At 46.4% G+C, this 15,624-nt stretch overlaps 1 protein-coding gene, 1 long non-coding RNA gene and 1 pseudogene across 4 annotated transcripts in view; 2 read left to right on the top strand and 1 right to left on the bottom strand.

The window, feature by feature from the left end:
- P2RY2 (purinergic receptor P2Y2) overlaps window positions 1–3,937 on the bottom strand; it is a 47,057-nt gene extending 43,120 nt beyond the window's left edge. The window contains exon 1 of the mRNA XM_077866916.1: window positions 3,640–3,937. The gene's annotated coding sequence lies outside the window, so the exon portion shown is untranslated. The remainder of the gene's footprint in view (window positions 1–3,639) is intronic.
- Window positions 709–8,621, top strand: LOC144294858 (uncharacterized). Of its 3 annotated transcripts, none has more exons than XR_013362204.1 (4): window positions 709–1,056; window positions 1,708–1,973; window positions 2,680–2,834; window positions 7,681–8,621. It is a non-coding gene; the product is annotated as an uncharacterized LOC144294858 (long non-coding RNA). The 3 variants fall into 3 exon arrangements; XR_013362203.1 differs by lacking the exon at window positions 7,681–8,621 and adding an exon at window positions 3,651–3,994; XR_013362202.1 differs by lacking the exon at window positions 7,681–8,621 and adding an exon at window positions 3,426–3,994.
- Window positions 8,622–14,346: 5,725 nt separating this feature from the next.
- LOC144295181 (high mobility group nucleosome-binding domain-containing protein 3 pseudogene) lies at window positions 14,347–15,409 on the top strand (annotated as a pseudogene).
- The last annotated feature ends 215 nt before the right edge of the window (window positions 15,410–15,624 follow it).

Raw genomic sequence — 15,624 nt, 5'->3', positions numbered from 1 at the left:
TCGGTGGTGGACAAGCCGGGTTCAAATCCCAGTTTAGCCTAAGCTCCTTAACTCACCTCAGCTACGTGACCCTCAGCGTCTACTTTAATCTGGGTGCAGGTCATGGTGTTTGGAATGGGCCTGGCTCATTCACCTAGTTGTGGGTTTGGTGACACGTGGGTAGACATCACCTGTCGCCATTCCAGTCCCTAGCGGCCAAGGGGCCTGGGCAGACATTAAAAGCCACAGGGATCTCCATGTAGGGCCAGAAAGCCAGTCACCTTTCCTGATGCTGTTGAGTGACTGTGATCACCTATTAAAATAGTCCCAGGGATCCCTGGGTGGCGCAGCAGTTTGGCGCCTGCCTTTGGCCCAGGGCGCGATCCTGGAGACCCGGGATCGAATCCCACGTCGGGCTCCCGGTGCATGGAGCCTGCTTCTCCCTCTGCCTGTGTCTCTGCCTCTCTCTCTCTCTCTCTCTCTCTATCATGAATAAATACATAAAATCTTAAAAAAAATAAAATAGTCCCAGCAACATTCATTACCCAAGGGGAGATAACAGTGCAGTGTGACTGGTCCTCTCAGCCAGCCCTCAGCTTTCTAGCAACCTATCTCCTGTGCTGGCCTCTCGGCTCAGGCCCAGTCCTGGAGGACCTGGGAGAAGGGGAAGTCTCCGCCCCTGGGAAATGCAGAATGTGGGAGGACTAGCCACTCTGAGCAACGGCACACAGTGTCAGGGCCTCCCAGGTCACAGGCCCACAGCACTAGAGGGAGCCTCCTGGTTCAGACTATTCTCATGGTGACCTCTCGGCCTCGCTAGCACTTGTCCTCCTCCACACCGGCCGCACCCTTCGCTCTGCTCCTTCACTACTCACATCAGGCCTTTCCTCCATCTAGAAGGGACAGGGAAGTTTCCAGGAGGCCCTCCCTCTTCTCTTCTTCCTCTGAACTTTCATTTCTTCCACTAATACTGGTGGAAGCCTGCTCCGGGGTAGGGCCTCAAATGAAACGGAAAGTGGGCCCCACCTGCACAAAGCCTCAGCGGTTCCCAGGAAAGGGCAATGACCTCTCCATTCTGTGAGTGTTGGTGTCTGTGCCTCCCCACTGGGACTGGGAGCCCTGCGGGGGCAGGAGCTGTGTCTGTCCTGCAGAACTCAGAGGAATCAGTCCTGTTGCTAAAGACTGGGCAAGGGAGGGTTCCTGTGGTGGGCGAGTTTATATAGGAGGGAAGGGGACAGGAATAGAGTCTGGCTGTGCAGGAGCCAGTGAGGAGACCTGCCTGCCTCACTGAGCAAGGGGTGGGGGGTGAGGTGAGCCAGTGCACAGGGTAAGAGGAGCTCAGGTGCCGCTTCCTGGGGCCTTGAGCTTCTCTCCACAGCTCTCAGTTTCCCCAACAACTGGTTCTCCCTCCCTCCCCCACTATCCTCCAACAAGGCATCTAGAAGTCCATGAGTGAGGGACTCAGGGAGCAACAAGGTGGGCGGCCAGGACTCTGGTCATCTGAGAGTCTAGAACCTTCCCATGTTTAAGTCCTGGCTCCAGTTGCCTTTTCTACCTGGAGTAGCCAGCTAAAATGCAAGACACCTGCTTAAATGTGAATATCAGAAAAAGAACAAATGATTCTTTAGCATAAATTAATATTTGAGACAAGCTTACATTAAAAAACTTATTCATTGCTCTTCTGAAGTTCAAATCTTTATTTGCTAACCCGAGCAAATCTTTGCCCAGTCCCTATTTCAGAATCTGCCACTCACTCCTACAATGAGGCTCCAGGAAACCATCAGAGAAGTCCTGGGCTCTTGCAACATATTCAACAAAACAGGAATTTAGAGCTGGAAGGAACATGGAAGATTATTTAGCTCCATCCCTCCTCCTATATGTGGCTCAGGAGACTGAGGCCCAGAGAGGACAGGCGCTGGCAAGCCCTTCACACCCCCTTGGCTGCACCTTGGGCCTCCTAGGGAGCAGGACCCCAGAGGCCAGGACCTTTCCAGGTAAGGCAAGGCAGGAGTCTCCTGGTTCCCACTCTGCCCCCTACCCCCACTGCCCAGGCAGCTTCCTGGATCCTGACACCCCCAGGTGAGTCACCTCCACCTGTTAGGACAGATCTGGAGCAGTGCCAAGCCTCTGGGCTCCTCACCTCTTGCTGGGCTCCCTGCCCAGAGGAATGAAGTTGGTGGGGAGAGGGGGGTCTCACGAGGAGTGGGTGCAGGAGTAGGTGGGTGGGGTTTGACTTTGTGGGAGAGGCTAGTCTTCCCGAAAGCTCATGGCCTGGCCATTCCCCTCAGGCCCTTCTACTTGCCAGGCCCACAGCAGCCCTCCCAGATGACTCAGCTCAACTCCCAGTGAGGCAGGATGTGGGGGCAGGGTCTTGACCAAAATCGTCCAGCCAGGTGGGTCCACCATCAGGTTCTTTCTCTCAAATGAGTACTCTGTGCTCCCTGCTGAAACTGCCCACCCCCACCCTGCTCTGTATTTCTTCATCTCACTTTGCCCTTCTTGACATTATACTATGTATTTGCTTGGTTTTTGTCAGCCTCTGGTTAAGACATAAATCCCTCTCCATGTCTTGAGAGCCTTGAACAGTGCCTGACACTGAGTAGGGGCTGAATAAACATTTGTTGCCCCTGTTACATCTCACGTGGTGTGGGACACGTTACATGACACCACAGCCCCCCCCTTCCCCAACGTGCATTGCAGGTTCTCCAGCAATGGCTGTGCGTGCGGCTGGGAGCCTCCAGGTCTGGGGATGTGGCTTCCTCCTCCCCTTGCAGCCCAGCCTCCGTCTGGTCCGGAATGAGAAGCAACAGCACAGGGCTGAGATGGGCGGACAGTGGCTTTGGGAGCGCTGCGCGGTAAGGAGCTGGGCGTCCCCGGCTGCCCCAGTGCACCCTGCTGGACCGGACAAGCCTACGAGGCTGGGGCTGGGCCGTGGTGGGGAAGCTCCGTCCCAGAGGCCCGCCCCGCTGACCACTCCCTGACCCTGTGGCCCCGGGACAGCACTGAGCCAGGAGCTGCTGACCTGTCACCTGGCCCAAACCCACCCCTCTCTAGGCCTCCTTCTGCCTGCCTCTATAATGATGGTTTCAGGCTGGCTACAAGGCCTGCCATTCAGCCTGCCTTTGGCTTCTTCCTACTTCCTCTCCACCCCAGACCTGTGCATCAGTCACTCCTACCCAACCTCCTGGGGTATCCCCAGAACCTCCCCTCTATCCTGTCAGACCCTTTACTGACCCTTCCCAGCAGCCCAAGTCCAAGTCCAATCATAGACTGCAGGTGGTTGGGGCTCCTAGGACTATCCTGGGGCTCCTTGGGACACTTCCAAGTCATTCAGAGGCTGTTACCTGGAGTTGCCTGGCCCAAGCCCTCTGACCAGTCTAGATAGTCCCATTTCTAGTCAGACCATCTCTCTGGTATGTCCAGCTGATCTCTGCATCTTTCCGCAGACCTGCTCCTCTCTCAACCTCAGCAAGGGTACCTCCAGCCAGTTGGTCACCTGGGCCCCAAACTCTGAGAATCGTGGAGCTTGCCTTCCCTCCCTGCTTGCCCTCATCCGATCTGTCACTCAGTCCTGGCCATCCCTCTGTAATATCCTGAGGATGGCCCACTTCCCAGCTTCTTCAGCCTCACATGTACACACTTTCTTTTTTCTCACCTGACCTTGAAAGCAGAGGGCTCCTCGACTCCACTCTCTCTGCCTTCAGTCCACATTCCATGCAGAAGCCAGGGAGGAAATACCATCGGCAGCAAATCCAGCCTCATCAGTTCCCTGCTCAAAACCCTCCCATGGCTCCTCACTGCCCTCAGGATAAAGTTGGCTCCTTGGCCTGGCATTCAAGGCTCTTCATGATCTGCCAGTCTCACCAGCTCACACTGCTGCCTCAGTGACTGCTGAGCATTTAGCTCCCACCTGGAAGGACTCTTTCCTTCCTAATCCTAAAATTCCTCTACTTTCAATCACCTGGAGAGTCCACAGTGGGAATAAACTTGTTATCCAGGGAGGAGACATAAACAAGGCTTTTTTTTTTTTTTTTAAAGATTTTATTATTAATTAACTCATGAGACACACACACACACACACACACACACACACACACAAAGAAGCAGAGACACAGGCAGAGGGAGACGCAGGCTCCATGCAGGGAGCCTGACGTGGGACTCCATCCCAGGTCTCCAAGATCACACCCTGGGCTGAAGGCGGCGCTAAACCGCTGAGCCACCTGGGCTGCCCCAAACAAGGCTTTTCTCAGGGTGCATGTGTGTGTGTTTTAGAGTCAATGTTGATCTGTTTATTCATGTACACAGCCTTGTTTCAGAAAGGATTTGAGGTGGGCCATTAAATATTTACTAAGTGCCAGCCCTGTGCAGCAGAGTCCCACATGCACACGCAATCATCCATACTCCCACTCACAGATCCAACCAGGAAACCATGAGGGCCAGGGCAGAGGGCTTTAGGGCGAGAGAGCTCGGGAAGAAATCAGGAGTCAAGGAGGTGGGAAGTTGGGTTGGAATGAGTCAACAGGAGAAGGGCATGAGAACAGACAGGAACAGAGGGAACAGAAGGAGCAAAGGTTGCAGGTAGGGGAAGAGAGGAGAACCACAGCTTCCCTCTGTGACCTCTGCTTGCATTTCCTTTCCCTCTTGCCCAGGTCAGCTTCAAGACTTATTTCCTCTTGCAACATCATGGGGCGAGGGACAGCAAGGATAGAGGCAATGGGGGTGAAGACTATGGGAGCCACTCAGGCTCCAGTTCCCCATGGGAAGGAGCCCGTGTCCCCAGCCAGCTGGCAGCTCCATGGGCACAGCACACTCCTGAGTTCTCAGGGCTCTTCTCGTCCTCTATTCATCCCCTCTGTCCCAACCAGTCTGTGAACATGTATAACCACATCCATGTCATCAGGGAGGAAACAAAGGACCAGAATGTTGGTGTTAGAGCAAGGACTCCAACCCTGTGTTATCAGAGGCTAAAATGCCTCCTGTTTCAGGTGCTGTCTGCTACTGAATCCTAGACATGAGATGGCAAGGGGGCTTAGGAAGTAGGTGTTGTGTTAGCATCCCTCTCTGCACTTTTCAGGAAGAGAGGTTCCAAGGCCCAGAATTGACCATGGTGGGCTACTTTAGATGCTGGGCCCCTCTTCATCTCCACCCTGCCCTGGGCTGCAGAGCATAGAACCCAGCTGGGCACCAGGAGCCCTGGCTGGGCTATCACCTGCTGTGTGACTCAGGTCCAGGCCCCGGACCCTTGCCCTTTCTCTTCTGCAGTCAAGGTGCAAAGCCAGAGGGTCTTCAGGTCCTGAGTTCCCTGACCTCTGTGGCTTCTGGTTTCCATAAGATTTGGTTTGTCTGTCTGGAGATGGTTGTCAGATTGAGAGTAGGACCAGATTCCATCCCCTCCTGCTGGGCTGTACCAAGGGGGACTCTCCAGGCCATGGGGATGGTGGCCAGGGGGTAAGGAGTCTAATTTTATCTGTTGTAGTCGAAGCTGGGGCTGGGCTGGCCTGCTCCCCAACTGACCCCAACTGACCCCAAGACTGGGCAGGGAACTGACTCAGGTTGATCCGAGGCAGCTGTCAAGACAACCCTAAAATTAGCCCCAACAGGGATAGGGAGGGGCAGCGGCCCAGGCCTCAGGCTCCAACAGTCCCAAGGGACCCAGCCCTCACCTTACTCAAGGAGGGAGAGGTCGAACAGAGTCCTGGCAGCGACCCCACCATGATGCTGGGCGTGGAGAGTCACAAGCAAGTATGGACACATTGCAGGAGAGGAATTGAAGAACGGGCAGCGTCTGCCAGTTGCCTGGGCCCTGGTGCGGTTCCAGCCCCCAGCCTGTCAGAGCCCTGGGAGGGACCAGGGAGGGACCTTGCTATTTACATTCTTTTAGAACCAGGACCAGGGATCCAACCTGTCCTCCCAAGGCTGAGTTGGATCACCTCACACATCAGCACCCACTCCCAAGAACAGGGGAGGAGCCAGAGGGTAACCAGCCTGCTGATAGGGCACAGATTGGAGACACCAGGGACAGGACCCAAGCCAGCCTCCTCTTGCTCAGAGATAATCACCCAGTTCCCTCCTCTCTACCCTGGTGTTTTGAGGACCTTATTAAAATGCAGATTCTGATTCAGAAGCTCTGGAGTGGGGTATGAGATTCTTCAAGACTCTAACAAGATCTCAGCTTGGTCTGCAGACCATACTTTGATCACAAGTTTTACTTCCCAGCCAGACTGGTTAGACCCCAAGGCCAGGTTTCCTGTCTCTATTCCACAGAAATCCCCTACCTCTAGCCCAGGAGTCTGGCACAGGCATACAGGTACATGATACACATAGCAGGTGGCTGAGTTTTTTCATTATGGGTTCTTGCATGGGTATGTAGGTGTGCATGGTGATCCTTGTGCCTCAGGGTATACTGCACATGGCTAGTGACATGTGTAGAGAATATACAAAGATGTGTGTTTATCATAACAATGAAAAGCAGCTAAAGTTTAAAAAATATCTAACCTTTATTGAGTACCATGTCCTGGTAAGGTTTTAACAGTGTTACATACAATAGCTTATTTAACTCATAACAATTCTGAAGAGATGAGAAAATGGAGACTTGCAGAGGTTAAGTGGCTTGCTCAGGATCACATAGCTGATTAGCAGTCAGGGCGGCCAGTCAGGATTGGGCTCTACATGGGCACCTGCCTTGGTGTATGTGGATCTGGGAGCATGTGTGTGATTGGTGGGCAGGGGTATGCACAGGAAAGTAAAGCAGCAGCAAGGACAAGTAGGTGAGGTAGGAGTCGTTCACAATAATTCAGAGCATGTGCAGAAAGCAGGTGGGGAGAAGGAAGGAGACACAGGTGTGAATCAGACCAGCCTGGGCTTGAATCCTCACGCTGGCTAAGCTTTGACTTCCTCCTCTGTGAAATGAGTCTATAATAGTTGCCTTATGAGGCTGCTCCTGCGAGAAGGAAATACAATAACAAATACAAAGTGACAGGCCCAGGGAAAGGCTAACACACAATAGGTGTGGGGGATACATGAGCTGCTCCCCAACTCCAGGGCTGGTATGCTTGGCTGTTTGGGGCGTGGCTTCTGACATGGTTGGTTGCAGCCAGCTCACTGGATTAAGAGGAGGAATGCAGGGAAGGCCAAGGACAAGGAGAGACAAGGCCAGTAGGGCTGTGTTGGGGTCCCAGCTGAGAGAGCATCCCAAGGAGATACAGGCATCCAGTCAGAGTTCAGAATCTGGCCCACTTCCCTTTGTTGGCCGAGACAGGAGGGGCTACAAGGCTGGAGACACTCCAACTCTGGAGAAGCCCTCTCAGGAAAACAAACACCTTGTCCCTTGACTCAGCCCTCCGCTATGCCAAACACATCAGCCATCATGGTCCTCCACGGACCATGCCCTCCTCTGAGGGCCAAATATCCTCTGGGCTGGGCTGGAGGGACTTTAGTGATTCATTTTCTCTTCCTCCACCCATGAACCTAATGTTGCTCCTGGAGCTGGGGTATCTCAAAGTTTGCGGCCTCCTGTAGGCCTCTAAAAAGTGGGAAGTTGCATTGGTAGGCATCAGTCTTTCTTGGGTCTCATATGGATCCCCTGGACCACCTAGAAGCAGGTGCTGGGGAATGGGCCCTAAGGAAACATTGCTTATGAGAGCTGGCCAAAGGTGGGTCCAGATGGCTCACTGAATTCATCTCCTTTGTTTTCTACGCAAGGATCCTAAGGCCAAGAGATGGCCATCACCGGGTCACCAGGAGAAGGAATACAAAGCTCACCCCAGCTACCCACCCACGGTGCTGATGGGAGAATCCAGAGAGGCTATGAAAGACTCTATCGCCCCCGTGTGGCAAAATGGGAGAAAGACAGGGCTGAGCGGAGGTTTGGGAAATCTTAGGCTCTTAGGTGGAGCGACTGCAGTGCCCCTCCTGGGTAATAGGCTGAGGGCTCTCTCCAGTTACACAGTCCCTGCCCCTACTGGATTCATCAAATCCCTTGGGAATGCTGAGAGGGCATTGTGAGGGAGTGAATTGAATTCCTTGTAAATTTGTAAATGGAAGGAAGCAGTGTGAAGTAAGAACATAGATTTATGCACAAAAATGTTCATCAAGTCCACGTCAGTAGGGGCGCCTGGGTGCCTCGGTTGGTTGAGTGTCTGCCTTCCGTTCAAGTCATGATTTAGGGTCCTGGGATCAAGTCCCCAGTTGGGCTCTTTGCTCAGCAGGGAGTCTGGTTCTCCCTCTGTGCTCTCTCTCTCTCTCAAATAAATAAATAAATCTTAAAAAAAAAATCCATGTCTGTAAATGCAACACTTGGGTTGACAATTGTTTAAGTGCCTGATGGGTACAGGGGTTCGTTATACTATTCAATTCATTTTTGTGTGTTTGAAATGCTGTGAAACAAAGGAATTAATAGGAAACATAAAGGTCCAACAATAAGAATCTAAATAAATTATGATGCAGCTGTACAAAGGAATAACATCTAAAAACATTAAAAATGCTGCCATGGACTTTTTTTATTTTAATTATAACAGATTTATCAAGGGGTGCCTGGCTGCCTCAGTCAGAAGAGCATGCAACCCTCACTCTCAGGGTCGTGAGTTCCAGCCCCATATTGGGTCTGGAGATTACTTTAAAATAAATTTTACAATGAAATAAAATAAAAATAACAGATTATTAATATATAGGTCACATAAAATATATTACCCACTTAAAGTGTACAATTCAATGATTTTTAGTATATTCACAAAATTTTACAACCATCACCATAATCAATTTCAGAACCTTTTCATTACTCCACAGCAAATGCCCATACCCATTAGCAGTCACTGCGCATTTGCTCACAAACCTCCCCTCTTCTAACCCAGCCCACAGATACTTTCTGTCTCTATAGGTTTGTCTTTCTGGACATTTAATGAAAATGGAATCAATCATATAATATGTGGTCTTCTGTGTCTGACTTTTCACACATCCTATAATGTTTTCAAGGTGTATGCAGGTATCAGCACTTCATTCCTTTTAAAACTTTTTAAAAGTTTTATTAATTTAAGTAATCTCTACACCCAACCTGGGGCTCAAACTCATGATCCCAAGATCAAGAGTGGCAAGCTCCTCCAACTGAGCCAGTCAGGTGTCCCATTACTTCATTCTTTTTTATGGCTGAATAATATTCCATTGTATGGATATGCCACATTGTATTTATTTATTCATTAGTTGGTGGACATTTAGGTTGTTTCCATTTTTCAGCTATTATGAATAATTCTATTAACATTCATGTACAAGTTTTTGTTTTTAAAGATGAACTTATTTATTTATTTGGGAGGGGCAAAGGGAATGGGACAGAAAGTCTTAAGCAGATTCCTCACTGAGTTTGGAGCCCCATGTGGGGCTCAATCTCACCACCCTGAGATCATGACCTGAGCCAAAACCAGGAGTTGGATACTTAATCTACTGTGCCACCCAGGGGCCCCTCATGTACAAATTTTTGTATAGGTATATACTTTCATTTCTCTTGAATATATAATTATGAGTGAAGTTGCTGGATCATCTGATAACTCTATGCTTAACTATTTGAGGAACTGTCAGGTTATTTTCCAAAGGGACTACACCATTTTACATTCCCACAGGCAGTGTATGAGGGTTCAAATCGTTCCACATCCTTGCCACATTTGTTACTGTCTTTTTTATATTCTAGACACCCTAATGGGTATAACCATGTAATTTTTAATGACATGGAAAATGTCCTTGGTATAATGTTAGATTTTTTTTTTTTTAAGCAGGCTTTGGAACTGTTTATACAGTGTGACCTCAACTCCTAAAATATATGTGTCCACAGAAATCAGACCAAAAATTAATCTATGAAAATGTTACTATGGTTATCTGTGGATAATTTGGGGTGAATTTTCTTCTTTCTTAAATTTTTGATAATGTGAACGTGTATTTTTTTAAGGTTTTATTTATTTATTTGAGAGAGAGAGCACATGTGAGTTGGTGGGGGAAGGGCAGAGGGAGAGAGAGAGACAGACTCCCCACTGAGCAGGGAGACTGCCAGGGGCTCCTGAGATCATGACCTGAGCCAAAGGTACCCTGTGAACATGTATTGATAAGAAAAAATATAATATCATATAATATCATACAAGAAGGTAAAAAAAATCAACAAATATTAGAGAGAGAATGCAAATGAATTAAAATAAAACATTCAAAATGTATTGAATGAAATTGATTACATGCCCAGTAATATATAGAATCTTGGGCAGTTGGCAGGAGGGTCAAAGTGGAGATGGGAGAGTCAGGCCACTGATTCCTGAGTGTGAGGGTGTCTAGAAAAGGAACATCACTCTCAGTGGGAATCAGGGAGTGGACAAGACAACCCTGAAATTGGCTAGAGTCTGAAGCAAGAGGCAAGTTTAGATTCACAAAGATGGGGGAGGGGGTATAGGGTACAGATCACAGATATGTCAGCACAGGCCTGATCTCTCCACACATAGGGCACTGAGGTTACAGACAAGGGTTCCAACATCACTATAGGCAGAGACAATCACCTGCCACAAGCCTGGCTTTGCCTTAACTTGGGATGACTCACCTTGCTCAGTGTGCTAAGGATGAGTTTTCTAATCTGAAATGGCTGTGATAACCCTCCTTAAGGGTTATTGTGAGCATCCAGTGAGATAAGAGTATAGAATAGCCTCTAGCACAGACCTGACCCACAACAGGTGAATAATTTGTTACAAGTAAAGAGGGAGAGGCAAGGTTGATTCTAAGGATAGGATGATGATGGTCAACACAGGGAGGAGGGGTACATTCCAGGCAAATGCAGCTGGGATTCTGAGTCCGGCTGAGGGTGAGGTGTTGGAGGGAGGGGTACCAAGTCCTTTCACAATAGAGGAGTTACCCCAATAAAGACACGAATAGCCTCCTGGGAGGGAAGCCAAGAAGCTATGATGTCTACATTTACCAGCTGAACCCAAAGAGGGCAGAGCTCGCTCAAGGTCACAAAGGGAAATTCTGGCCTCTCAGCTGAGGGCTGTATTGCAGGAAGTGGCTGCAGGAGTGGGGGCTGCGGTGGGAATCAGGGATTTGCATCTGAGCCCTGTGCAATCCTCCCCACCCACATCTCAGGCAAGTGGCCCCTGGTGACTAAGGAGTTGAAATAAAGCCAGAGGGCAGTTTTGTTTTGTTTTGTTTTTTTCTTTTACTCCTCTATTTCTTCCAAGCCCTCCTCAATGGGTATGTGCTACTTTGTCACTGTAGTGTGGTACATGTTACTGTTGCTGCTTTTTAAAGAACATTTCCAGGACAGCTTGCTTAGACTTTGAAAAAAGTCAGTGTTACAAAATTCTGCAACTTATTGTCAAATGTTTCTGGAGGGAAGAAAGTATCCAGGGAAATAAAGCAAATGTGGCATATTATTAACAATTGATGCACTGTCAGCAAAGAGTATGTGGGTGTTCAAGGCACCACTCTTTTAACTTTTCCATAGACTTGAAATTTTTAAGAAAAGGCTTTGGGGAAAAGGCAAAATATAAAATCATACATACAATGTGAACCAAAATTTGGAAGAAAGGAACACCAAGCAAAGAAACAAAGTCTTTGCAACCTTGGTTTAGTTTGCAGATACAATACCAGAAACATGATTCAGAAATGAAAAATATCGATAGGTTGGACTTCATCAAAATTAAGAACATCGGGGATCCCTGGATGGCGCAGCGGTTTGGCGCCTGCCTTTGGCCCAGGGCGCGATCCTGGAGACCGGGGATCGAGTCCCACGTCGGGCTCCCGGTGCACGGAGCCTGCTTCTCCCTCTGCCTGTGTCTCTGAGCCTCTCTCTCTCTCTCTGTGACTATCATGAATAAATAAATAAAATCTTAAAAAAAAAAAAAATTAAGAACATCTGCTATTGGAAAGACATTGTTAGGAAAATGAAAAGACAAGCCATTGACTGCTAGCAATTATTGCAGATCACACATCCAAGAAAGTAGCTTTATCCAGCATAGCTATAAAACACACACACACACACACACACACAAACCTATAAAAATATAAAGAACTCTCAAAACTCAATAATAAGAAGACAAACCATCTAATTAAAATATGCAAAAGATTTGAGCAGATACCTCACCAAGGTATATGGATGGTATATGCTTCTTTAGCACACAGAAAGGTGCTTACAAGGTAAAAACTAGCAGAATAGAAGTATGGAGACAAATAGATGAATCCACTATCATAGTTGGAGATTTCAACACCCTCTTGTCAGAAATGAACAGAGTCAGAGGGCAGAAAATCAGTAAGGACACAGTAGAACTCAATAACACCATCAATCAACTGGATGTAATTGACATCTATGCGACAGCAGAATACACATTCTTCTCAAGCTCACATGGAATATTCACCTAGATGTTCTACAACACTATGGGTCATAAAACACACCTTCAGAAATTTAGAAGAATAGAAATCCTACAGTGTCTGCCCTCAGACCACAATGGAATGAAACTAGAAATCAGAAATAGAAAAATAATTGGAAAATCCCAAAATATGTGAGGATTAAATAACACACTTCTAAGTAACACATGGGTCAAAGAGGAAATCTCAAGAGAAATTTTAAAATATTTTGGATCAAAAAAATGAAAATACAACTTATCAAAATCTGTGGGATGTAGTGAAAGCAGTGCTGAGAGGGAAATTTATAGCATTGAATGCATATATTAGAAAGGAAGTGAGATCTGAAATCCATATTTCAGTTTAGGAAACTAGAACAAGAAGAGCAAATTAAATCCAAAGGAAGAAGAAGAAAAGAAATTAGAAGAATTAGATCAAAGGGGCACATGGCTGGTTCAGTCAGAACAGGCAACCCTTGCTCTCAGGGTTGTGACTTCAAGGGTGGGTGTAGAGATTAGTTAAAAATAAAAATCTTCTAAAAAACAGAATTAGAGCAAAAATCAATTAAAAGGAAAACAGAAGGGCAGCCCAGGTAGCTCAGAGGCTTAGCGCCACCTTCAGCCCAGGGCCTGATCCTGGAGACCGGGGATTGAGTCCCACGTCAGTCAGGCTCCCTGCATGGAGCCTGTTTCTCCCTCTGCCTGTGTCTCTCCCTCTCTCTCTCTCCGTGTCTCTCATGAATAAATAAGTAAAATACTTTTTTTAAAAGGAAAAATCAATAGAGAAAAATTAATGAAATCAAAACCTGGTTGTTGAAAAGATAATAAAATGATACATCTGTAGCTGGGCTAACCAAGAAGAGAGGCTGTAGATTACTAATATCAGAAATGAAAGGGAGAAATTCATTATAGATTCCAAGGACATAAAAAGAATAATAAGGTAATATAGTGAACAATTATGCCCACAATTTTGATAACCTAGATGAAATGGACCAATTCCTTGAAACACACAATCTGCAGAAACTCACACAAAGAAGAAGTAGACTATTTAAATAGACCTATCTCTATTCAAGAAATTGAATCAATGACTAAGAACCTTTGCAAACAGAAAACACCAGGCCCAGATGGGTTCACTGGTGAATTCTACCAAACATTTAACAAAAAAATTATACCAATTCCTTACAATATCTTTCAGAGGCTATAAGCAGAGAGAATACTTCCTAACCCATTCTGTGAGGCCAGAATCACCCTAATACCAAAACCAGACAAAGACAAGAAAAGAAAACTATAGACCAATCTTTCATGAACACAGATGCAAGATACTCAAACACATTGTTCATTAGTCATTAGGGAAATGCAAATTAAGACCACAATGGGATGCCACTATGCATCTATTACAATGGCTAAAGTTTTTTAAAGCGATTATATTGAGTGTTGGTGAAGACATGAAGCAACTAGAACTCTCAGACACTGTTGGCAGGAATGTAATATGATACAGCCACTTTGGAAAATAGTTTAACAATTTCTTAAAAAGTAAACTTAAACCTACCATATAATCCAGCAATTCCACTTCTAGACATGTACTCAAGACAAATGAAAGCATATGTCCAAACAAAGAAAGACTGGTACACAAATATTATTCAAAGCGGCTATATTTGTAATATCTCAAACTAGAAACAATCCAACGTCCATCAGTGAGGAAATGGATAAACAAAGTGTGGTACATGCAAACTATGGAATACTACTTGGCAATAAAAAGGAATGAGCTGGTGGACAACTTCTGGATTGGTGGTGTGAGGGACCCTGCAGACCCTTTTCCCGGTTGGAATAACCATAACTGTTGGAGATGTTTTTTTTATATATGATATATATTCTCCAGAAATTGTCATTAAGGCATACAGCAAATGAAAGAATGTTCACTCAGGAAAATCTACTAAATCTTGGTAAGAATAATAAGAGTTTGTAGCATTTGAACCATGATTCACTCTCTCCCTGCCCCCAGCACCTCAACATGATGGAAGCTCCACTGTAGGCAGGTGAAGCTAAGAACACAGGGTTCCTTCTTCTTCCAGCTCCCCGCAAAAGACTCTGTTATCTTCGCTGGACAGGAAGGCCGCCAGCATTTCTCATCCTCTCAGCATTCTGCTGCTGGGACAATTGGTGCCACATGCAAAAGAACACAGCTGAATGCTTCCTTTATATCACATACAAAAGTTAATTCAAAATAGATTAAATACTGAAATGGAAGAACTAAAAGCACAAACGTTTTAGAAGAAAATGTAAGAGTACATCTTCAGGACCTTGGATTTGGCAATAGATTCTTAGATAGGACATCAACGCTTTTGATCAACAACAACAACAACAATAAGAATATACAAATCGAACTTCATCAAAATGAAAAATCAAAGAATACCCTCAAGGAAATGAAAAGACAACCCACAGAATAAGGGGAAATCTTTGCAAATCACATATGAGATTAGGGACTTGGATCTAGAATATATATTTTTTAAAAAAGATTGCAATTCAATAATTAAACACACACACACACACACACACACACACACACACAAACCAGGAGATGCTGGTCAGAGAGGCCAGGCTCTCCTGTGCCCTTTACATGAGGAGCTGCAGTGGTGGTGCCAGTGGGTAGAGCCTATTGCTATACTTTTTCAGCTGCTGCACAAACATAGTCATTGTGCCCCAGAGAAAGCCTCCAGAGAATACAGAAGACAAGGATAGATCCAAAGCAACTAAATAGGAGACCACCAGACTGTCTGCCAGATTGTTAGCAAAACCCACTCCACCAAAACCTGAACCTAAACCAAGAAAAACATCTGCTAACAAAGAACCTGGAACAAAGACTAACAAAGGTACCAAAGGAAAGAGGGAGAGCAAGAAGCTGGAAAGCAAGGGACTGCACCATCTGAAAATGGTGAAACTCTAGCTGAAGGCACCCAGAAAACAGCAGAACAAATTGTCAGAAATTGGAGTTGGTTTTATGTACCCCTTGGGACAACTTTTAAAAGATATTTTTACCAAGTACTTTGTAAATGCTAATTTTTAGGGCATTACTAGTTGGCATGCAAAGACATAAAAGGATGGACATTTTACCTTTTCATGATCATGCTTTTTGGAAATTTCCATCAATCTCAAGTAAAATAAATATCAATTTGATATTGGAAGCTGTGTGTAAAGTTGATGCAGTATTTTGTGCACTTGCTTTAGAAATTGAGTCCTGTGCATGCTGTGGTATTTTTACTGTGCGCATTTGAATTTTTCACACAGTTTT

Source organism: Canis aureus, chromosome 23, assembly GCF_053574225.1.
Source record: "Canis aureus isolate CA01 chromosome 23, VMU_Caureus_v.1.0, whole genome shotgun sequence".
NCBI lineage: Eukaryota > Metazoa > Chordata > Mammalia > Carnivora > Canidae > Canis > Canis aureus.
This window is presented reverse-complemented; position numbering and strand designations above follow the sequence as displayed.